Source organism: Erpetoichthys calabaricus, chromosome 2 (assembly GCF_900747795.2).
Source record: "Erpetoichthys calabaricus chromosome 2, fErpCal1.3, whole genome shotgun sequence".
NCBI lineage: Eukaryota > Metazoa > Chordata > Cladistia > Polypteriformes > Polypteridae > Erpetoichthys > Erpetoichthys calabaricus.
This window is the reverse complement of record NC_041395.2, coordinates 85,779,851-85,805,257: the sequence shown is the minus strand read 5'-3', so window position 1 is coordinate 85,805,257 and position 25,407 is coordinate 85,779,851. Positions and strand designations below refer to the sequence as shown.

The following is a 25,407-nucleotide window of genomic DNA, read 5'->3' as shown; positions in this document are numbered from 1 at the left end:
ATGCTTTATTTTAACTTTGTAAATGTTTTGTTACTGCATAAGAAAAAATAATGAATAAATATGTGTACAAATCTTTTATCTTGCAGAAAATTATGACTTTGACAGGGATTGAATACTTTTGCATGCCACTGTATGTTTGTGAAAGGGCTTGGTGGTAATTATTTTTAATATCTGAAATGATCACGGGACGCATTCAGCTGGCTTTTTCTTCACTCCTAGCTACATATATGCTCTTCTTCTGTGTTAATAGCAAGGCAAAAAATATTCTACATTGCGTACACTAATCGGCAAACTGATCCATTATTTGAAAAAAATAAATATTCCAGATGTTGGACTTGCATGGGTTGAAAGTTAAGCTCGACTTTAACAAAGCATTGTGGTGTGGTGTTTAAAAATATGTACTTTTGAAGCCGTGAGTTCGTGGGTTCAAGTCCTGATACTGACACAGTGTGACCAATGGCAAGTTACTTCATCAATCTGTGCGGTGTAGGGGGCACTGGACAAAAGAAATGTAACCAGTAGTATCTAAATGTTGTATGTTGGATAAAGGCGTCAGTCGTAAATGTAGAATATTTTGCCTTTAGAATAAGTAACTGGTTTCAAAAGCTGTGTGTAAAAGTACAGTGGCTGGATGCGAGCAAACATGAACATGAAGAAGATGGCCAAATATGAACCTAACTTCAGCCTTGTGTTCATTACAGACTCAAGGGTAGATTCTGTTAAATAGTGATAATTATCACCAAGTCCTTTCTCAACCATATTGTGCGAAAAAGAAAATACTGCCTTGTTTTAATGCAGATCTATCCGCTTCTCTTCACGCTCCACCATTCTACCGGTCCTTGAGTTCCTGTTTCTAGTCTTGTTCTTGCTGACTGAACAGAATAAATAAGGGAGCTGCCTTGATCCTCCCACGTCATTTTGCAGAGCACGAGTGGGCGCCTGTTCTTAATCGAGTGTTTTTTTTTTTGTTAAAAGTTCTGTTATTGTTGCTGTGTATTGTTTTATTTTTAATAATAATAATAATAATAATTCATTACATTTGTATGACTTGAATAAGATTGTTTACTTTAAGTCAGTGTTTCTCAACCTTTAAGTATTTGCGACCCGAGTTTTCATAACAGTTTTAATCGCGTGCCCCCTAACGTTTTTTTGAAAGGAGCCCACTAATAGCAATCGACATTTATCTAACTCTATATTTATTGTTCTAGTATCAGAATATAGATTAAGTTAATTTGTTTTGGTTTCAATAGATGTATTTTTCATATTTTCGATTCTTGTTTTCTTTTTTTCACATCTTCACGCCCCCCTTTTTGTTACTTAGCGCCCCCCTAGGGGGGGTCGGAACAAAGTTTGAGAACCACTGCTTTAAGTTTTAAAGTTATTGTTAGCTTTCTAGCTCACAATGACACTAATTGACATTTAAGTATTTAAAATAATACATTTACAAAAGTTGATATTTACGGAAGCAATGAACCACACAGTGAAAAAAATTATGGGATAACCCTTATCTCGTACGTACAAGATGTTTTCACACACGTACGAGATACTTTTACATACTTACAAAATATTTTCAGGTACGTACAAGATAGTTTTACGTACGTACAAGATAAGGGTTATCCCATAATTTTTTTCACTGTGCGGTTCAGAGCTTCCGTAGATATTAGTGCCCAGTTTAAAGAAAATAGCCCATGCTGGCCGTCTCTTAAAGAAGCCATAAACACCATGCAGTGATTTTTTTTCCCAAACCAAAGCTTGTTACCAGCAATTCGGGCACTGCTCCTGTTAGCTCTAACACCCAGACTTCAGGACCGATGCCTTCAGATCAAGCGGGCAGTTCAAGCAGTAATGTTACAACTTCCCTGCCCATTTGGTATTAATACAGTGCAGGTAGCGGTATTGCGCTTGGGGCTGATAATTATCTAAGTGATCTAAATAAGGGTCTTGTTCAGAAAGCAGACGCCACTTGAGACGGCCTTCCCCTTTCCCAAACACTAACCTTAAGGTCAATAAAATAGGTCCCTGATGTTAAGTCACTATTTTAGGGCTAAAATGATAACAGAAATATGAAACCTACTTATATACCTAATCTTAATTATTGTGAAACAACCAAGTGGCGTCCGTGTGAAACAACCAAGTAGTGTCCGCTTTTTGAACAAGAGCCGTGGTGTTCACCAAGACAAGGTATACTATTTGGAATGCCCACTGGGAAAGGAAAGGATATTCCAAAAGCCCACATTTTGTCAATGCATTTAAAAGCGGGAAAGAAATGGGCAAATGAAATACAGAGGAAAAGCTGGTGAAACTATATCGTGCTTATTGGGAGAAACACTGGTCGAGCAAAATCAATACTACATTAAAAGCACAGGGGAAGTAGTACAGATTCTCTGTGTGAATGAGCATTCTTTTTGTGATAGCACTGAATCCATCCAGTCTGGCACAAGTAATGATGTAGACATCTCTGCTGGTATTTTCATTAATTTATTTGAATATCTATTGTCCAAGGATTCCAAACTTGCTGAAATAGCAAAAACCATTCCTCAAAACACAAAGTATATATCAAAAAACATACAAAATGAGATTATTGACACTCTTGCCAGTTTGAAAAGGCAGACATTCCTGGGTTCTGTATCAAACGTGATGGGACTTGAGATACAGTTAGGTCCATAAATATTTGGACAGAGACAACTTTTTTCTAATTTTGGTTCTGTACATTACCACAATGAATTTTAAATGAAACAACTCAGATGCAGTTGAAGTGCAGACTTTTCAGCTTTAATTCAATGGGGAGAACAAAACAATTGCATAAAAATGTAAGGCAACTAAAGCATTTTTTAACACAATCCCTTCATTTCAGGGGCTCAAAAGTAATTGGACAATTGACTCAAATGCTATTTCATGGGCAGGTGTGGGCAAGTCCGTCGTTATGTCATTATCAATTAAGCAGATAAAAGGCCTGGAGTTGATTTGAGGTGTGGTGCTTGCATGTGTAAGATTTTGCTGTGAACAGACAACATGCGGTCAAAGGAGCGCGCCATGCAGTTGAAAGAAGCCATCCTTAAGCTACGAAAACAGAAAAAACCCATCCGAGAAATTGCTACCATATTACAAGTGGCAAAATCTACAGTTTGGTACATCCTGAGAAAGAAAACAAGCACTGGTGAACTCAGCAACACAAAAAGACCTGGACGTCCACGGAAGACAACAGTGGTGGATGATCGCAGAATCATTTCCATGGTGAAGAAAAACCCCTTCACAACAGCTAACCAAGTGAACAACACTCTCCAGGAGGTAGGCATATCGATATCCAAGTCTACCATAAAGAGAAGACTGCATGAAAGTAAATACAGAGGGTGCACTGCAAGGTGCAAGCCACTCATAAGCCTCAAGAATAGAAAGGCTAGATTGGACTTTGCTAAAGAATATCTAAAAAAGCCAGCATAGTTCTGGAAAAACATTCTTTGGACAGATGAAACCAAGATCAACCTCTACCAGAATGATGGCAAGAAAAAAGTATGGAGAAGGTGTGGAACAGCTCATTATCCAAAGCATACCACATCATCTGTAAAACACGGTGGAGGCAGTGTGATGGCTTGGGCATGCATGGCTGCCAGTGGCACTGGGACACTAGTGTTCATTGATGATGTGACACAGGACAGAAGCAGACGAATGAATTCTGAGGTGTTCAGAGACATACTGTCTGCTGAAATCCAGCTAAATGCAGTCAAATTGATTGGGCGGTGTTTCATGATACAGATGGACAATGACCCAAAACATACAGCCAAAGCAACCCGGGAGTTTATTAAAGCAAAGAAGTGGAAAATTCTCGAATGGCCAAGTCAGTCACCTGATCTTAACCCAATTGAGCATGCATTTCACTTGTTGAAGACTAAACTTCAGACAGAAAGGCCCACAAACAGCAACTGAAAGCCGCTGCAGTAAAGGCCTGGCAGAGCATTAAAAAGGAGGAAACCCAGCATCTGGTGATGTCCATGAGTTCAAGACTTCAGGCTGTCGTTGCCAGCAAAGGGTTTTCAACCAAGTATTAGAAATGAACATTTTATTTCCAGTTATTTAATTTGTCCAGTTACTTTTGGGCCCCTGAAATGAAGGGATTGTGTTAAAAAATGTTTTAGTTGCCTCATATTTTTATGCAATCGTTATGTTCACCCCACTGAATTAAAGCTGAAAGTCTGCACTTCAACTGCATCTGAGTTGTTTCATTTAAAATTCATTGTGGTAATGTACAGAACCAAAATTAGAAAAAAGTTGTCTCTGTCCAAATATTTATGGACCTAACTGTAGATGAAACAGATTATCTGTCAATAGTGATATCGTTTTTGAATGGTTTGCTGGACTTGACTCAGCTACAGTATATGCTTAAAATATAACCACAGAAATAATCAAGCACATGTCCACTGAGCGTTACTGTCCCAATAATATAATCAGCCAATTTTATGATGGGGCCTCAGTCCTGATTGAGGACAAGGGTGGGGTGCAGGCATTGTTGCAACAGAAGCTTGGTAGGCACATTCCATATGTGCACTGCTATAACCATCAACTGTACTTAACAGTGATTCATGCAGTTCAGGGAAAGCCATGTACAAAAAACTTCTTTGGCCTCTCTGGGTCACTTCATTCTTATGTAGTCCAGAATTATAATCGCCCTTCACTAAAAAGGTTACTGGAAATGTGGTGGACAAGTCACTAAGATGTAACACAAAGCATTTGGTGAGAATCAGGAGGCTATGCTGTACATTTTGTCTGAGGTTTCTGAAGACAGTGGGGCTACGATGGATATTTGCATCATTTTGTTTTTGATGTTGGAAAATTCCTTAAAAATTCTTAGTTTATTAAAGCCCGTAAATGCTGGGAGGTTATCAGTGTGTAGCAGTCCAGTGCTGCTCAGATTCATACTGTCGATAGGATGGTGATTTTTTTTTTTTAAATATTGAGTGTAAAATCAAATATAATGATATGGAGTAAAGATGATAATGACGATCCTGGGAACAGATTCCATAAGAAATTAATTAAACAGTCTGACTGGTAGTCCTGAGTCAGAGAGGGGTGAGATTTGTGGGAGCTAATCCACCACTATTCACATGACAGGCAGGCACGAGACAGACTATCCATCCTTGTGAGAAATGATTCAGGGTTTAAACGAGTTCACAGGGATCCACAGACACACAAACCTCCTTTTTGCTGGTTTGTCTGCCCCTTTTCAAGTTTCCCGATGGCCCTTCTTGTCCCCAGCATCCCTTGCATCTGTTTCAGACATCCAATGAACACAATACCCTTCGTGGTTGTTGGGAAATGGAGTCCTTCCAGTGGTAGCACTGCCACAAGTACTTCACTGGAAGCACTGAAAGATATCCGAGGAGATGGTTCATGAGGATTTTGAAATATCAGCAGATACACCCCTGCTGCACACAGAAAGAGAAACATGACCAAACTACTTACAGACAGCATTGTTCTCTTCACTTTTGGTCAGACTGACTCGAATTCTTTAAGCACTCCTAGCCAGTCTTTGAAGAAATTCCTTCTGAACATTCTGGATAGAGTTATTGAAGAAATAGAAATAGATTTTCAAAGAAAACAAAATCTTGACCTAATACGAGTTGTAAATTGTCTCCTTCTTCAGTCAAATTCTTTTCTAGATTTGGCACTCTTAGCCCCCCAACCCTCACTGACATCGATGCTTTAACCAATAGTCTGCAACATGAAATTCCATTAGCAAAAGCAATGCTGCTAATGAAATTCTGCCTTGACAGTTATGTAAGCCTTTCAATTGTGTGCCACCATATAAAGGACTATAAAGAAGCATTTCCTAAACGTCATACAATGTCTGTAACTGCATTGGTGTTTGGTGTATCCTCAGCTGCATGTAAGTTAATTCCCTTCGATATCACATGTCTTGACCCCTTTCCGTTGCACCATGCTACATGACAAGAAAAAGAATTTGGTGATTTTGGCTCTAAGGTGGCTCTATCTATCTATCTATCTATCTATCTATCTATCTATCTATCTATCTATCTATCTATCTATCTATCTATCTATCTATCTATCTATCTATCTATCTATCTATCTATCTATCTATCTATCTATCTATCTATCTAAGCGAACTTAGATAAATCACTAATAATAATAATGATGATAATAATAATACAGTATATCTTTCTTGATCATAGAGAACTATAAGAGCATAATGCAAAGTAAAAAATATTAAAACATTAAAATAATTAGGTCTGTGTGCCCCATGCTCTGGTTACAAGCTGCTACTGAGCTGTTGTATGAGTGAAAAAGTGCCCACTCAAAATTTCTTATTGCACAACCCCCCCAGAGACATTAACACATTTATGTGTTGAAGAAAAATGTGCAGAAGCAATTTATCATCAGTAACAGTTTAAAAACAACCTGGCAGTTAGCATCAAGGCAATACCTAAACATGAACATAAATGCAAAAAAAAAAAAAAAACAACAACAAAGCATGAAAACTTTAGATATTTACTGAACAATAAAGGCTGATATGTTGCTGGAATATTTTATCCGTAAAACACACTAAAGAAAAAAAAAGTTTTCTACTCTGTCTTTTATTTCTGACCTCGCTTTATCCTGCTTTTTTTTTAATGACACCTGGTCTGTGGTGATTATTTTCCCTTTTTCGAGTAATACTTTCCATTTGTTTGCGCTCCTGCGATCTTTACTTTCTTTTTTTTTATACTTACTAATTTTCCTACTTTCATATTCTTTAACTTTCTCCACATGTGCAAACTACTTTTTTTCTGCCTTTCGAATTCCACTGCTTTCATAATCTCTAACCTGCTTTGCACGTGTATAGCGTCAATATCCCAATTGGACATACTTTTTTTTCAATTCCACTTGTTCCGAGCTGATAATTGCTTTCCTTATTTTCTGAATTTGCACCTTGATTATTCTTTTTCTTTTTTGTCTCTTCAACGCTTTGGAGTCTCTTTTCTCCACGCTGCTTTCTTCTTCGCTTTGTCGTCTATGTTTCATTTAATAACGTATTGTCCTTATACGCTTTATATGTGCTGAGAGCCCCGGATCTGTGTGTGCTCAAAGCTAAAACACGAGTGAGTGTGATGCTGGCTGCCCTTGCTCTTATTTATTTGTAAGTGGGGCGTGTCTTGCAAGAATCTCATGTTCTATGTCATTGCGAGATGGTCCTGGGTCAACCTCTTGGCACAAAGTCTCATGTTTAAGGTCCCCGCGAGACGCTCCGTGGCCAATCTCTCTAGTCTCGCGGGTCTTTTAAGTGTCTTCCATGATCTTAATGTGAAGATCATGTATCGTAGCCGTATGGAAGATACTGTATATATATATATATATATATATATATATATATATATATATATATATATATATATATATATATATATAAAAGTAGTTGAACCTTGAGGTTACACGAAAAAATAAAATGAAAATCCATGTTCTTCAAGCCATCTGATTGTTGAGGAAGGTGAAATAAAAATGTTTTTTTGAGTTGATGTGGGTAGCGAGGCTATCTTTATTTATATCTACAATAACTCTACCTCAGATTAATCAAATACACGAAACTGAGAAACTGTTTAATGAAATTAATTCCAGGCAAAAATATAATCTCTTTTGATACTGAAAGATTTACAAAAACCTCAAATTATATCAGCATAGTGAATGTATCTAGGAAATCACCATATCAGTAAAAAAATAAATGTACACATTCACTGTACTTTATATATCTCTTAACAGAAAACACAAAGATTCACTTCCATAGAGATTCTTGAGTGTCAAACAAAGTAAAGTAAATTATTACTTAAGCAAAGCAACATAAATTAAAAGATATTTGAGTTAAATGTTGATTAATAAAATTAAACATCTGAGGCTTGCATTTTGATGTCAAAACCCTTTCCACAGTCAATGTCGTCAATGTTATGTGCTGTAGAGCTCAACCACACTTTTACTTAGCATATGGAGGAGGGTAAGATGGCATATTTGGAAGCTGATTATATGGCTGTGTGATAGGAGTAGTCTGCTGTGGAACATTATACTGTGGGATCTGCACAGGAATTTCTGATGGGTCGACATTCTGCTGGATGATAATTATAGGCTGTAAGAAAATAAAAAATAAAATAAAAATAAAAAATAAACAAGAAAGCTCAGCACTTTGGACTGAAAATCAATAAGGTGTTTAGTGCAGGGTGCCAAATACTTTCACAAACTTAATGTAAAACTGAATGAAAAAGAATATTATGTAAAAGTATTACCTGGTCTGGGTTTCCACAGGTTGCTTTGCAGCCATAGATTGATGTGAACAAGCTCACCCAGAACTCGAGAATAGTAAAAATCAACAGGACACCCTTTATTCCTTGTGCAGCCTTATTGGAAATTGACAGAGATGGAAAGAGCATTGAAAAATTGTACTCAACGAAAAGTATTATACTGTAAATTAGTCAAACACTTATTTCAGTAAAAGTAAAGGTTTAAAATATCTGTGAGAAAATCACTCAAGTAATAATACTATTTAGTTATATTAAAAAATAAAAACAAAATTAGTAAATATTAGGAACGTACAATCAGAATAGTACAGCATATAGAAGCAAATTTTAGAAACTCAAAATCTGGAGGTTGTGCCAGACTTCCTCAACTATATGCAAGTGCTGAAAATGAAAAACAAAAAATCTGTACCCAGGTGCAGCAGTAAGTTTTTTAGACAAAAACGGTCACTGATTACTGTTGATCTGAAGTACTTAGAGTGTACAATTCCTGTACATTTTTTTTAGTTCTTACTTGAAATCTGTTCCTAGATATACAGCACTGTGTTATCAACATATAAAATTGCTTGACAGTGGATGCAGCTATTGCTAACAGCTCTCCATGTCCATGGGAGCTGTCTTCACCATTACTGTTCTCTTTTGGGACTATTTTGCTGTGTTCAGGGAAACCTATGCATTGCTCAAAAGATGAGTAGCGCTGCTGCCTCGCAGTAAGGAGACCTGGGTTTGCTTCCCACGTCCTCCCTGTGTGGAGTTTGCATGTTCTGCCCGTGTCTGCGTAGGTTTCCTCCGGGTACTCCAGTTTCCTCCCACAGTCCAAAGACATGCAGGTTAGGTGCACTGGCAGTCCTAAATTGTCCCTAGTGTGTGCTTGGTGTGTGGGTGTGTGTGCGTGTCCCATGGTGGGCTGGCACCCTGCCTGGGATTTGTTCCTGCCTTGTGTCCTGTGTTGGCTGGGATTGGCTCCAGCAGACCCCCGTGACCCTGTGTTAGGATATAGCGGGTTGGAAAATGACTGACTGACTGTATGTGCTGTGTACAACTGACTTATGCATTACAAACTGAAGGGAAACATCTATTTTTCTATATAATGCTGTCTGTTATTATGGGTTATCCTTTTGGAAAACTGGAAACTTGTTTGGTAACAATATGGGGCTACCAGTATTTTACTGTGGTATCTTTCAATTAACTATGGTTTTTAGCATTTATACTGTGTTATATTAAATACCCTGCTAGTTTAAAAAAATCAACATACTTCCATGTCTTTTCATAAGTCTGAGCTCTTGGACAATACGCTAGGTTCTGATACACTGAGATACAACCACTTATATAGCTGGGGTGAACTACACAGCCATGGCATTATTTACTAAAACAATTTGTACTATAAAATCATGACCTACATCCCCAACAATATTTTTTGCATTTTGGGGTGGCTCAGTGGGTAGCGCTGCTGCCTCGAGATAAGGAGACCTGGGTTCGCTTCCCGGGTCCTCCCTACGTAGAGTTTGCATATTCTCCCCGTGTCTGCATGGGTTTCTTGCGGGTACTCCGGTTTCCTCCCACAGTCCAAAGACATGCAGGTTAGGTGCATTGGCGGTCCTAAGTTGTCCCTAGTGTGTGCTTGATCTGTGTGTGTGTGTGTGTGTGTGTGCCCTGCAGTGGGCTGGCGCCCTGCCCGGGGTTTGTTTCCTGCCTTGTGCCCTGTGTTGGCTGGGATTGGCTCCAGCAGACCCCCATAACCCTGTAGTTGGGATATAGCGGGTTGGATAATGGATGGATGGATGGAACTTTGCAATTTGAACAGAGGCAATCAATTGTAATTTATAATGATCCACCTTGAAAAAAGTAACAAAGCTGAATCACTACTGTTGTGATGTGAAATTTTGCATACAAGTTGATACATATTTTGTAACTTAGACAAAGCAATGTAATATTAGTGTTACATTATTGATAATAACAGCAATGGTTTGATGGTTTAAGAACACCTTCCCCCTTTTAGGAATGAGTCTCTTTGTAATTTTACGACAGGGTTGGGGGAAGTGCCTCAAATAAGTTTGATTAATATTTCTCTGCAGGACTCCCAGTCAACCCCCACAGGAAAGTCAGACTGCCTAACTGGCAAGCTTCATGGGGGTAAGTGTGAAGGTGTTCTATCCCCCCATTGGTCTGAAGTATGGCTGTTTGGAACTGGCTTGTATCAAAAGCCTTTAAGTACTATGACGCCCTATTGGCTCTAGGAGAGGCATTTGTTAGAGGAATCTGTGAGCAAGTGACACACCATCTGTGGTCTAGCGACCCATGTCCTGCTTACAGAGGAATCGAAGCATTACGCACAATCGAATCTGTTCTTCGGAGAGTCGCAGTCAGAGCGGAACAGTCCTTATGGATGACACTGCAGTTATGACCCGCTGGGCTGGCTACTTTGAGCAATTGTTCAAAGCTGGTCCTCCATCTAGGACGTTGGATATCTCTGGGTCCACGGTCCTTGAGGCTGATCCTCCAATTAGCTGTGAACCACCCAATCTCGAGAGACTGAGTGAAGAGTCTGAGTGCCTGGGCTTGCAAGTGTCCTGGATAAAAACAAAGATCCAGGCCTTTAATGACCTCTTGGGCACAGCCATTAGCAGTGTGTCAGTTTGCGGAGTGTCAACCTTGTTGAGAGGATTACTTACCTTTCAGTGACATTCATGTCTCTGGTGACTCTTTCTATGAAGTCAGTAGATAGTTTGGGAGAGCATGGGGGGTCATGAGGTCGCTAGAAAGGGGTGTGTGGCACTCCCGATATTTATGTAAAAGGACGAAGGTCCAAGTCTTTAGAGTTCTGGTGCTTCCTGTCTTGCTATATGGTTGTGAGACATGGACGCTATCCAGTAACCTGAGACGAAGACTGGACTCCTTTGGTACTGTGTCTCTCTGGAAAATCCTTGGGTACTGTTGGTTTGACTTTGTGTCGAATGAGCGGTTGCTCATGGAGTCCTGAATGAGGCACACTACCTGCATTGTGAGGGAGTGTTAGTTACGGCACTACGGCCATGTGGCGTGTTTCCATGATGGTGATCCAGCTCGTAAGGTCCTCATTGTTGGGGACCTGAGGGGCTGGACCAGTCCAAGGGGTCACCCATGTTACACCTGGCTGCGGCAGAAAGAGGGTCATTTCTGGAGGGTGGGACTGGACCACGTGACTGCCTGGGGGGTTGCCAACTGGGATCCCAAGTTGTTTTATCGTGTAGTGGGTGCAGCAACGTATTGTACCAGTGCATGCTCCCCGATTTGACTTGACTTGATGGTTGCAAATATTCAAATGTACTTTGCATATTGTTATTATTTATGAATATTATCAATAATACATTGTTTAAATTGTAACTTAACTCCTGCTTGTCTTTTACTACACCTAATTGCCTGAGGTTATACATGTAGAAAGGAAGGTGGGGAGAAGTTATATGGTACAATACCTTATAAACAGTGGTAAGTCTGAGAAATCTGAGGCATTCTTACAAAGGCTACATATTAATAATACAAAAGGGGAAAGCAGAGTAATGTATTACTCTACCAAGACAAAACAACTACTAAACATAATTAAAGAGTAAAAGTATTTATGCATGATTTTTAAAATACTTTAAAAACTACAATTTCATATATAATCTACTGAAGAACTATAAGAGAAGGGAATGTAATTTGTGACTTTACATCACTGGAAATTGATACATGAGTATTTTTTTGCAGATCTGTCTATAATCATCTTCAGAACGCATTATACATACTTAAGTTGTGTATTTTATTTGACTCTTAAGTACCTTTAATGTTAAGATTTGTTGATATTTGTATATTTAATAAATGTACTCCAACCTGCACAAATCAGGCCATAAACAAGCTCCTGACTTTAATGCCCATCCGTGTTGTGGAGTGCAACTTTTAAAAATGGCTCAGTTACATTACTTGTTAGTCACAAAAAATAAACTAAATCCAATACATATTTAGCTATTTTAAAATGTAATGCTTCACAAACAGTGCATTACTTTCTTCTCTTTTGTATGAAAAACTGCACATTTCACTGACCAGCATTTGTTACTACATCAACATCTCAGAGTTGGCTTGTGCCAATATTGTGCTGTGTGCAAGCAAATAAATAACCTTCATATGCAAAAAGAAGGAGCCTGTTTTGTTTCTTTACATTGCTGAAGGATGAGTTGCCCATTGTATAAGCTGGCATTCCAATTCAGTGCCACCTCAAAAGGAGCCAATAAAAATGTCAAGCCTGACCAAATCGCATTAAAATTCCAACTACCGGTAATATGGAAATGTTAAACAAGCTACCTAAAAAGCAATTTAAGAAGAGCAATAATCCACTGGGACTTGCCTTTAGTCAGCACCACTGCAGCCTGGTGCTACAAAATGAAATAAGCCAGTAATAATGATTGTGCCTTTGTGATGGCACAAACAATTTAACATACAGGTGTGCTGCATATAATTCAAATTTGACAAAATAAAGAACATAATAAAATAGTAGATCTTTCCATCTTTTTGCAGACCAGTAGAAGACTCTTCATGGACTGGTGTCTTGAAACCCCTGACTAGTGGCTTGTGAGAGTCACCACACTGGCTAAAGCTGGAGGCAGCCCATCATGTTAATAGCATGCTGTTGCACTACCAATATGTCTGGACGAATGTCAGAAACAAGTGTTGCACTCTCCTACATCAACTTTTTAACAGATTCTTTGAAATGTTAATTATACAAATAAAACTTGCCTTCCTCAAATTCAAAGGTCTGTATGGCACACAGCAGTGGCCTTAGAACCCAATATAACATCTCCCACAAGATACCACAGGTTACACAGTGTTATATATTTTCCAAATTCACAAAGCATGTGAGCAGGACTGTCAAATGCTTAACCGCTCAAATTCATCTACTTTGTGGCTAGCTCAGAATTCATATTATTCTTGCTGGGTCAAAGGTTGAACTTTGCTACTTTTTATTGCACTGATAGCACAATAAAGATAAGATCTGTCAGTGATTGTAAACAAAGTGATGTCACAATAATTGGAAATGTAACCTCTGCTCTCTCATGTTAAGAATGTAGAGCACCATCCAATTCTGAAAATCTGCAGTTACTGTCATCACCTTCCGTGCAGTATTGATGAGGACATTAACAAGGATACTCCCAAAGTATCCAGTGTTTGTAACATGTTTGTGACATCTTTTCCAGTGCTGAAGGCTTGCATCTCTAGCCGAAGATCCTTTCATTACTGTTTCTCCCAAATTACACTGGAATTCCTCAAAGTATTTTATTTAGGTCTTGATGATATTCCCAATTGTGGCCTGAAGACAGCCAAATGACGTATACTCCTAATTGCATAACAGAATAGACCCTCTCATGTTCAGAAGCTGCAAAGTACCAGACAGACTACCTCAAATAAAAAAGCCTGGTTTCCAAGGCAATGCTGTATGTAGACAAGAGTTACATTTTATATTGTCTTATCTAGTCAACAGATGTAAGCCAAGGCTCCCCCATTTAAAAGTGAATTAATAGTCCACCTTCTAAAAGCCATTTTCAGTGGTCAGAGATTTGTACATCGGGGTCTGTGCCTCACATGTCTGCTATCTGGCATGCATCAAACCTAACCTCTCCCACTTCCCTTTGCCTTGTACCTGAGTGGGTTTTGTGTGTCACATGGCCTCCATATGTTCAATTTCCAACACCACACAATAGGTGTGGATCCAAAAGGGGTTCCCCTATCACTGTTCAGGGTGATGTTTGATTAGTTTCAGTGTGAACCGGATGTTTTATATTTTATCATTTAGTTTACATCCCCTTCTAGGCAGATTTGCCGAATGTAATGTTACCAGGAGTGTAAGGGTCCAAAACCCTTCATCATATCTAAGGGCCACTGCAATGAATACGCCTCTCAACCACGAGACACTCATGGTCTTAAAACTGACAGTTGCTTTGGCATTTCTAATCTCATGGCATGCAATGTGTCATAGAGTGTCTTTTTAAAGATCTGTACCCAACATGTACCTGCAAAAATAAAACTGCACTCAACTGCAGTCCACAAATAAATGTTCATTTACCCAACCTGACCTGATTCTTTAAGAACGATGACTTGATCCAAACTTAGTCATATTTATTTTTAAGAACAATATCACAATAGCTATTTGTCAATTCTTAATGTAAATAATAGTATACAATTATAAGAACAATATATTTAAAGGTGTGTGTTAACAGATGATAATCCTCCATATAGAACAATGGTGGTATAAAAGTGTAGCACCTATCTGATTCTGTATCAGGAACGAAACTTAGATGGCTTACTAAGTTCTGTTAATTTTCCCCTCAAATCATTTCTCTTTTACGTTTTTGTTCATCGTAGATTCTATAACTGTTACTAGTCTATGAGAGCTATGCAAATAAAATATTCAATGAAAAATGTATACATAACAATCACTTTGAACTACAAATGGAACACCTTAAACCTACCTGATCTGTGCTACAACGGTACAAATATGTCAGTAATTTGAAATGCTTTTAATTGGGAAAGGATTCACTGTAAAGCACTTTTCTGATTTTATGAACCTTCTTCAGTGACACTCAAAGTTACACATTAAATAGATTTCTAATTTATGCAGTTTGTCTGTAATGGACCTTCTAGTGGCAACTTTTTAGATAACGCATGCCTTGTTTCATGTACATGTCATAAGAGTATAAGAACAATTTTGATGACAACGGGCCATTCAGCAACGCTCTTCTAGCATGTTTGTCCGCATGTATACCTGTAAAGTCTAGTTCATTTTAATAGTGTAATCGCTTGCTTTGCCCTGGCCTGCTTGGAAGAGGTACGCCTGAGCATGGTTCAGTAGAATTCGGAAATAGTGTGATTGCTGAACGTGCCTGAGCATGGAAAACAGACATGACATCAAGTCTGAGAGTGCAATTCTCATTTCAAACAATACCATTTGAGTTAAAAACATGTTTTTATTCTCACCTTACACATGAATGTGAATTGTAGTTGGCAAGAAAAGCTGCAAATTCCTCCCTTAACATCACTTGTCACTGTAAAAATCTGATTTGTGCAGCATGATTAACAGCAAAACGCTGTGCTGCACACTCAATAAATCTGGAAAAGGGTAAAGTGTTATCTTGCCCTAGACGACTCCAAAAAAATTAAACCACAAAATAAGTAAAACCATTTTGACATGCTTGCTGTCACTCCGTGTTTGGATCTTGTTTTGGCTTTACACAAAGTCACATGGTCATGGTGAAAGCGAGCCTGGACCCACAACATTAAGCGTAATGTGAGAACAGGCCAGTGGGGGAGTAGAGAGGGAAGGACAATCACGCTTGGGTATAATACAGAAGAAACGTGCCTAGTGTGACTACATTTATTTAACATTTAAAAATATCAATGAGTCAAAATATGAGAATCTGCAAGAAGCTACTTTGACTTGGATCTCTCACTTCTCTCTGGCCACGACACATTATTTTAGTTATATTAAAATTTTGTAGAATGTATAAATATTATTCATTGATTTATCATAAGCAAGTGTTGATAAAATGTCTATAACATACTATTTTAATCCCTCAGCACGGCTCCTTCTTGTTGAGTTAGTGGAAGCAAGTATTTCCCTAATGTCATCGTAGCTAGTTTCAATGACAATAACTTTTGCCCGTCAGGTCATCTTGTCTGAAGAAGGGGCCTGAGTTGCCTCGAAAGCTTGCATATTGTAATCTTTTTAGTTAGCTAATAAAAGGTGTCATTTTTTTTTAAATTTATTGATTTTATTTTAATCATTCCATACAAATAGATCAATTTTTACAAAAAATAGGACTGAAAACAAATCAACCCCCACCCCTGAGAAAGAGAGCATGGCCAATGGAGTAAAACTTAAAGCTAGTAAAAATAAATAAATTGATGAGTTTAATAGGTGGATAAAGAAAAATGGAGAAGAAAAAGAAATGGAGAGAGAATCTGCTTCCTCAGTGCTTTAAGAGTGTATTCTAAAATATTATTGATTAGATCCTGCCAGGTTTTGAAAAAGTTCTGCACTGATCCTCTAAGTGAGAATTTGATTTTTTCCAGTTTCAAATAATCTAAAACATCAATTACCCAATGACTTAAAAGAAGAGAGTTAGGATTCTTCCAGTTTATCAAAATAAGGCTGCGTGCCAATAGTGTAGTAAAGGCAATCACAGTTTGTTTGTCCTTCTCCACTTTAAGCCCATCTGGAAGAACACCAAACACACCTGTTAATGGGTTAAGAGGGATTGTGACACAAAGGCTGTCTGAAAGGCACTTAAAAATTTTTGTCCAGAATGATGTTAATTTGGTGTAGGCCCAAAACATGTGACCCAGTGAGGCTGGAACTTGATTGCAGCGTTTGTAGGTTGGATCTTGCCCTGGAAACATTTTGGACAATTTTAAACAAGAGAGATGTGCTCGATATATAATTTTGAGTTGAATAATGTTATGCTTTGTGCATATGGAGCTCGAATGAATTCTTTGCATTGCTACCTTCCACTCCTTTTCTGATATGTTGAGTGAGAGATCCTTTTCCCATTGTCCTCTTGGATCTTTGAAAGGGAGGGACTGTAAAATAATTTTATATATTGCAGAAATGCTGTCTGAGTCCTTGAAACTGAGCAATATTTTTTCCAGCATAGAGGAAGGTGGGAGATGAGGAAAATCGGGCAGGTTCTGTTTAACAAAGTTTCTAATTTGAAGATAGTGAAAGAAATGTGTTGCTGGAAAATTAAACTTGGAATGTAATTGTTCATAGGATGCAAAGATGTTGTCTATATAAAGATCTCTAAGTAATTTAATCCCAAATGTTTTCCAGATATTAAAAACTGCATATGTTTGCGAGGGTTAAAAAGGTGGTTCTCATGCAGAGGTGCCACAGATAAAAGCTTCTCCATCTTAAAATTCTTTCTACATTGGTTCCATATTCTGAGTGAGTGAAGCACAATTGGGTTATTAGTATATCGGTGATAACTTGTATTAATAGGGGCACAGAGCAGGGAATATAAAGAAGTACTGCAGGATTTTATTTCTATTGCGCACCAAGCCTGTGTATGTTCATCAGTTTGTGTCCATGTCCAGGTTTTTATAGCTTGTATGTTTGCTGCCCAGTAATAAAACTGAAAGTTAGGTAGAGCCATGCCACCTTCTGCCTTAGGTCTTTGTAGGGTCGCTCTTTGAATACGTGGATGTTTTAAGTTCCAAATAAATGAGGTTATGGTTGAATCTAATTGCTTAAAAATGATTTATTGATGTATATTGGAATGTTTTCAAATAAAAAGAGAAGCTTAGGAAGGATGTTCATCTTAACAACATTAATTCTTCCAGCTAGAGTGAGATGAAGGGTTGACCATCTATGCAAGTCTTGCTTAATTTTTTCCATACAGACGGCAAAATTTTGTTGATAAAGAGCTTTATGTTTACTTGTGATATTTACCCTAGATATTTGAACTGATCTGCAATAATAAAAGGGAAGGTGCCCAATCTAATATTGTATGCTTGTGAATTCAATGGAAAGAGCACACTTTTATTCAAATTAATTCTGAGACCAGAGATCTTTTGAAATTCTGTAAGTGCTGTTAAGACTGCAGGCACAGTATTTTGTGGGTCTGATATATACAGTACCATATCATCTGCATATAGAGAAATTTTCTGTTCAAGTCCTTCTCTGATAATCCCCTTTATCTGCTTGACTTTTCACCACATTTGTAATGGCTAACACGGTACAACACCCTGGTTAACACAGTTAGTGAAAGCAGAAGAGACTGAACTGATAGCCTTTAAATTTACAGGTTAATGTGTTTGCTACCAGACCCTGCTGCCAAAATGTAAATATTTTCTAACATAGTAGATTATAAAGGGATTGTCTCTTCTTATTTATAGGAGAGATAGGGCAGGTATGTGTCACCTTAAAAGAGAATAAAGCTTTATAGCTATTTTGCATACATACAGTACATAACTAGTTTTAAGCAGAGAAGAATAATATTATTTTCTCTTGATGTTATGGGCTTGTTTTCATGTAAAATTCAATGCTTTTGCTTTTTTCCTCTTACATTTGCAAAAATGTACATGCTTACCCTCCTATTGTACTCATAGACATTTTAATTACAATATGTTTATCTGAGGATTGTTCAGAAGTTATCACTGCCACCTCATGAGTTCAGTGTACTGGGTATGAATCCCACACTAGTCATTTTGTGTTGATGTCTAATTAATCTCAGTGATTGTGTTTGATCCTTTTTTTCATTCTGTTCTTGATTTCAGTGTTGGTATCTGGTTTGCCTTTGTGTAGGATACATTATCACTTTGGATGGACCCACATTTAGTTATCTTGCGTACAAATTAAATTAATCAATGTTTACCCATGGAATGATCCTTTCCAGAACAGTTAGCATTCAGATTGATTATGTTCTTTATGTGTTGCATTTCATTTTTCCTCTTAGATGTAACTGGATTAAGAAAGATGAATTATATTAATGTAATTGGAGAAGGTTAAGCTATGTGAAGTTTATCAGATATTCTATATGTGTTTTGCTATGATCACATTTTAGATTGTACCACAAGACAATATCTAACTGCAGTGTAAATTTTTATTTCTATTATAAAAAGAAATTTGTGGACACTGGCAGTTTTAGTACTCCTGGACTTTGTGTAGAGAGCAATCTTTTGACATTCTGTACTCTCCTGAGTACCAGATTTAACAATATGCTGTCTCAATGACAATTGCAGAGTAATCCTTAAATATTTTATGTTAGTTATTTTTATTCTGAAATCTGCCATCCATCCCAGTTTTGTTTCTATCAGTTTCTGTTGTGCTTTGGAAAGAAAAAAATCTAGAGAATTGTAACATTAACAGTTATGGGTTATCCTTTTGGCACAGAGTTCAAAGTAACATGCAAAAAATTCCTATATGTACAATATTCAGGTGGCTAGATATACTGAATTAAAAACGTCTTGAAACGCAAATGCTATTATGTTCTTGAAAAAGCCCTGACCAGACAATACTTCAGAAAAAACATAACATAAAGAAAATTACCTGAAATGAATAATAGTAATAGCAATCATCATAGCACAATTGAACTCCTAAATCTACTGAATACATCATGATTCCAATACAGCTGAAAATTGTGCTGACGATATTCGTAGCCAAGGCTCCTTTAATCTGAAAACAAAAGATATTCAACCTAGTTAACTTATTTAAATTAAGCAATACATTCTTGTGTGAAATACTATTTAATAAATATTTTATCAATTCCTCTTATAAACTTTTTATTTTACTATTCTTCCCAATATTCTGGAAAGTTAAAGCAGAGAGGGTTATTGTTGGGCGGCACGGTGGCACAGTGGGTAGCGCTGCTGCCTCACAGTAAGGAGACCTGAGTTTACTGCCCGGGTCTTCCCTGCGTGGAGTTTGAATGTTCTCCCTGTGTCTGTGTGGGTTTCCTCCGGGTCATCTAGTATCCTCCCACAGTCCAAAGACATGCAGGTTAGGTGCATTGGCGATCCTAAATTGTGTATGTGTGTCCTGTGGTGGGCTGGTGCCCTGCCTGGGATTTGTTCCTGCCTTGTGCCCTGTGCTGGCTGGGATAGGCTCCAGCAGACCCCTGTGTTAGGATATAGCAGGTTGGATAATGGATGGATGGGTTATTGTTTTACAGACCAAATTTATGATTACAGGATGAATGGAAATGGATTCTTTTTGGTTTTGCAAACCATTTTAGCATAAACCTTTGAATGCAAGAAAAACAATCATATGCATTTCTTCCCTCAGCTCAAAGTCACTGTGTTTAAGCAAATATAAACATGAAAGAGAAAGACCAGCACTACATATTAGACAGTCATACTATGAAGAAAGGACATTTCATGCAGAAACAGAACAACATGTGACAATTAAGCCGTCATGACCAGCACACTCATAAAAATACTTTCATGCTTAAAACATGCTACTGAGGCTCCAAGGATCAGAAATGAAAGTAAATAACAGGTGGTGTAAAAGGTCCTCACATGCTAAAGCTCAAAGAAAAAAAAAAGTAATTATCTGGTTGTCCTAGGACGAGCTTCCAAGGGACTTCACCCAGGTTAACCTGTGCAGTGGGCTTGAACAATATTGGCACCTGTCCATATAAACGAAACTCTAATGCATGAAAAGAAATCCAAGTGCTGATAAAACAAAACAGCTGTTGGTGAGGAAGTGAGTGATCAGAAACAATAGGAGCATAAAACCAGAGCAGAAAGCAAGCACCAAGGATAAAGTAGTGGAGATTAAAAAAGGGCTTAAGAACAGATTTAGGGAGACATTTTTAAATGAAGTGCAGTCATTTTAGAAAGTGGGGGAATGGTGGGAGAAGAATAGTAAAATTGTATTAAGAGTAGGTGAAGTCAGTGTTGGGTAGGATGACAGGAAGGAGCTCATCTGGGGACAAAGAGACATGGTGGTAGAACAGAGAGGTGCAGGATGTGATCCATATTACTAACCGAGAATGGTAAATCGGATATGGATGCAGGGACCTGCCCGTGGACGCAGGAGACATAGTGCGCAGGCGCCACACAAAGCCCCCCTCCCCAGAGTGAAACGGGAGAGACTACGAACGTGCGCAGGCGCCACACAAAACCCTCCCGCCCCAGAGCGAAACGGGAGAGACTACGAACCGTCTGACATGCCACAAGCAGGATAAAGCGAGGTCAGAAATAAAAGACAGAGTAGGAAACAAAGTAAAACGTCATAAAGAGGTTAAAGAACGGGGCCAAACACATGAAGAGCAGGTTACAGATGATGAAAACTGGAATGCAACAGCTTCAAAAAAACCTAGGCACGAAACACATGCACAGCGAGATACAGAATATAAAGGCAGAAAAATCGACAGTTAAACGTCCACACCACAAAGCGGAGGCAGACCCGGAAGGTGCAGGCGCCTACATCGCGCGTCGGAAGGCGCGGGAAAGTACGAAAGGCAAAGGCGCCTACACAGCATAGTAAAACCCGACATAATACGGAAGGCACAGGCGATACCGCCATATTGTGAGTGGCACTACTGCGTAGTAAAGGCGCAGACGTCACCGCCATATTGTGCGTGGCACTACTGCGGAGTGAAGTTAGGAATAATGTGCTGCTTGGGATCGTACAAAACGCCGAACGCGACCCACCGTCTGAAACTGTGGAGGCAAAGCAGGCACGGGTTCAAACCGAACGAGCTCGACTGACGGATATACGCCTACAACGCGCGTCTCAAACCGCAGAAGCAGGTCAAGCACAGGTTCAAAACAACGCAAGCTCCTACAACGCACGTCTGAAACTACGGCTGACCAGCGGGCACGGGTTCAAAATGCCGGGGGTAGGCGAGTGAAACGAGCAGGGGGCAAAGCCCCCTTGTAAAGGCTAAGAAGGAGGCAAAGAGGACATGGTACTAATCAGGGAGGGAGGAATATAGGGAAATATTAGAGTCAAAGAGGGTAATGGCAATAGCAATGGCTCAAGCTTTGAAGGAAGTGCATGAAAAATTGCAGAAAATGATGAAGTGAGAATGTTTTCTAGAATACCTTTGGAACAAGGCTGGGAAGGATTTTGCCAGATAAAGCAGATAAAAGGTGAACAATATGAGTGAGCATCAAAGAATCAAGAATACATGGATAGAAGAGGTACTTTGGAAAGGGTAGTATTTGGGGATGGAATTTCAAATGAAGTGGTAGTACCAAGAATAAGGAGGTAGGAAATAAAGAAGGCACGGAAAAGAATGAAAAATGGAAAGGATGAAATACCACTAGAAGTGTGGAAGAGTCTAGGAGAAGAAAGAGTAGATGTGGTATCTAATGCAGAGTATTTATGAACAGGAGAGAATATGAGAGGAGTGGAGGAACAGTGTGATTGCACCCATTTATAAGGAGAAGGGCAATATTAAGAATTGTGGAAAACTATAGAGGGATAAAATGTCGCACAGAATGAAAATTTGAGAAAGGGTTATAGAGATATTTAATAGAAAAAATAACAACATTTGGGGGGAGCAGTTTGGTTTTAATGCCAGAGAGAGGGACAACTGATGCAGTTTTTGCATTAATATAGCTCATAGAGAAGCAGGGTCTCCTCTAAGTCCTTACATCTTTGATCTCGTTATGGATGTCATGAGTCATAGGATAAAAGACCAATACCCCTGGTGTATGTTTTTGCTGCTGGCATTGTGTTATGTTGCACCAGAAAAAAGAAAGTGGAGAGGAAATTGGAAGACAGAGGGTTGAACATAAATAGGAAGAAGACAGAATATTTCAAGTTTAATGATGATCTGCATTCAGAAGTTAGCCTGCAGGAAAGGCTATTGGAAAGAGTGGAAAAAATTGAAATATCTAGGATCAGTGGTAGCCCAAGATGGAAAATGACCCATAGAATGCAGTGTGGATGGAACATATGGAAGAAGGTATCAGGAGTATTGTGTGATCAAAGAATTACACTTAAGGTTAAAGGAAAGGTTTTTAAGGCAGTAGTAAGACCAGCAATGATGTATGGAGTTAAGACATGGGCATTAAAGGAAACACTGGAGAAGATGTGGCAGAAGTGAGAATGTCAAGATGGATATGTGGAGTTACAAAAAAGGACAGAATAAGAAATGAGACAGAGGTTCAACAAAAGTGGACGAGATATCAAATAAAGTATAGGAAAGTAGGTTGAGGTGGTCTGGACATGTGAGCAAAAGAGTGATGGGAAATGAAGTACAGGGGAAGAGAAAGCAAGGGAAGCCAAAGTGAAGGCGGATTATTAAAGTAAAAAGATCTTAAGGTAAAGAAAGGGTTTGACTAAGGTTGAGGTGCAGGTTGGAGCTGTATGGAGAATACTGATCAAACACATTGACTCCACATAGAAGTGGGAAAAGATGAAGAAGAAGGAGTTTTAAAATGTAATACCTTGTTTATTAGTTAAATACAAAAGTGATACAAATATTAGAACAGCTACTGCGGGCTTTCTTTTATGAGGCTGGCCACAAAGCCAGTGCCATTTTTTTAAATATTAGCTTTATTGTCTGAACTCTACTTTGTTTTCTCAATTTTTGATTGATTATTTACTGTATTTTGCATTAAAGTTTTATATAAGTCTTTATCAACCAGTGTGTCATGACCCACTTTGGGCTGTAGGTTGCCATTCTTGGATTGCGAGTGGCCATCCCTGGGTTGCATAAACACAAGGAAAAAAAAAGCTGCTTCGTCAGCTGAGTTGCTCACAGTTAAAAGGAATCAACAAACTTATATTTATATTTTTACCCATTTTTAATCACTTGTTTCACCAATGGGGCAAGCACACTCCCCCCTCACTTGTAAGTGCGTTCGTTTCACCAAAGAGAACCACCCTACTCTTAATTGCTGTCTGTGAGTCATCAATGAACGTAAATCTAGGTCCCAAGGCAGTAAAGGTTGAGAACCACTGTTTCATATGTTAATTTTTTTCAATTACATCATTTCAGTGCCATTTTGTAAATTTTACCTGTGGAATTATATACATGACATTATAATGTATGCCTATAAATGATGACTGCATGATACTGCTACTATACCAGTTTATGGATTGTGTACAGCAAGTGGTGCCACTGATCCCCTAAACCTCAGAAAAACATGACCCAACACAACTCTGGGTGTTAATATAAAGATTTTTAATCCAGACAGCTGAATGCAATTACAATTACAGCCAATATACAGACTTTTAAGTTCTCTCAACTCTCTTCCAAGTACATAGCCCTCTGCCACCCAACTCTGACTCATCCATGTGTTGTAACGGGCTCCTTTTATGCTAGGCCCTGGAGCACTTATGCTCTCAGTTGGAAGTATTTCCGGGTCATAAGAAAGCTAAGGAGGTCCTCCCCTGCAGCGCCCTCTATCATCCGCCAAGTACTCCTATACGGCTGCATCACTGGACTCCAACTCCCATGCAGTCCTATGGGTGTCCAAACAGGGACTCTACTTGAGGGACACTGTCATCTATTATAGTGGTGGATGAACTGCTCCCTCCATCATCCTTTACTGATTCCTGTATCCCTCAGACATCCCACTCAGGACAGTGATCATAAGGCTATGTATTGCCTGCACTTAATCCATTCTTCCGTTATGGTATCTCGGCCAGATAAATTAACCATCTCCATCTTGAGTGGGATGCCCTCTGGGGCATCTACAAGATACATACTCTTAAACTACAAGTCTTTGTTTCACATTTAGTTAATAGGAAAGGCTCTTTGCATAGCCACGATTTTTGCTATGTGAATCGACCATGACTCATGTATCGCTTTTTGGTTTTGTCCATTGGTATTGTACTTCCTGATTTTGATCTTATGCTCTATCTTTTTATTAATCTTTCAGATCTCCCTATAAACCACATTTTAATTTCTTAGTCTTTTTACCACTTTGATCTTCATACTGTTCAGAACACATCGATCATGTGATAACACTCCAGTCACATAATTTCCATCTTGGCACAATATTAGATCAAAAGCCAAATAATGTGGAAATGAATCATATAAAGCACAATGCTTGTGTGAAATATGAAACCTCATACAATCACAATGGCAATGAATGAGGCTGATTAGAAACTAAGATCAAATGTGCCCGATGTACTCTACATTATATGTCGTGATAGACGGCCAGGAACCCTGCCCCGCCAGGACGCCTGGAGGAAGGAGGGACCAGGAGAGCAGCACTTCTCTTCCCTGGGCACCTGGACGGTCCTTGATCCCTGGGGGACAGCGCTTCCGGTACACCAGGAAGTGCTGACAGACCAGGGATGTTGTATGCCCGGAGTGCTTCCGGGTGCAAGGGCAACACTTCCCCAACACTGGAGAGTGCTGTCGGAAGTTCATCATCAGGCACCTGAAGCACATCTGGGGTGTTATAAAAGGGGCCGCCTCACTCCATTCGAGGAGCCGGAGTCAGTTGGAAGAGGACGTAGTTTGTGAGGCAGGAATGGAGGCGGCCCAAAGGACCAAGGACTGAGTCCAATCGTGTAAATAGTTTTATAAATAGTGGAATAAACGTGTGTGTCTTTGTACATTACGGTGTCGTATCTGTCTGTGGCCGGGTTAGCTCTTACAATGTGTAAACTGTCTAAGTCCATGTTGATTTATCTTACAAACAAAATACAACCTTAATCAATCTA

General features: G+C 38.9%; 1 protein-coding gene and 1 long non-coding RNA gene across 9 annotated transcripts in view; both read right to left on the bottom strand.

The window, feature by feature from the left end:
- The window catches only part of LOC127526521 (uncharacterized), a 212,470-nt gene that overhangs the window by 152,738 nt on the left and 34,325 nt on the right, over positions 1 to 25,407 (bottom strand). The window lies entirely within an intron of this gene.
- LOC114646048 (membrane-spanning 4-domains subfamily A member 15-like) overlaps positions 1 to 25,407 on the bottom strand; it is a 187,291-nt gene that overhangs the window by 149,554 nt on the left and 12,330 nt on the right. The gene's annotated exons all lie outside the window — the stretch shown is intronic.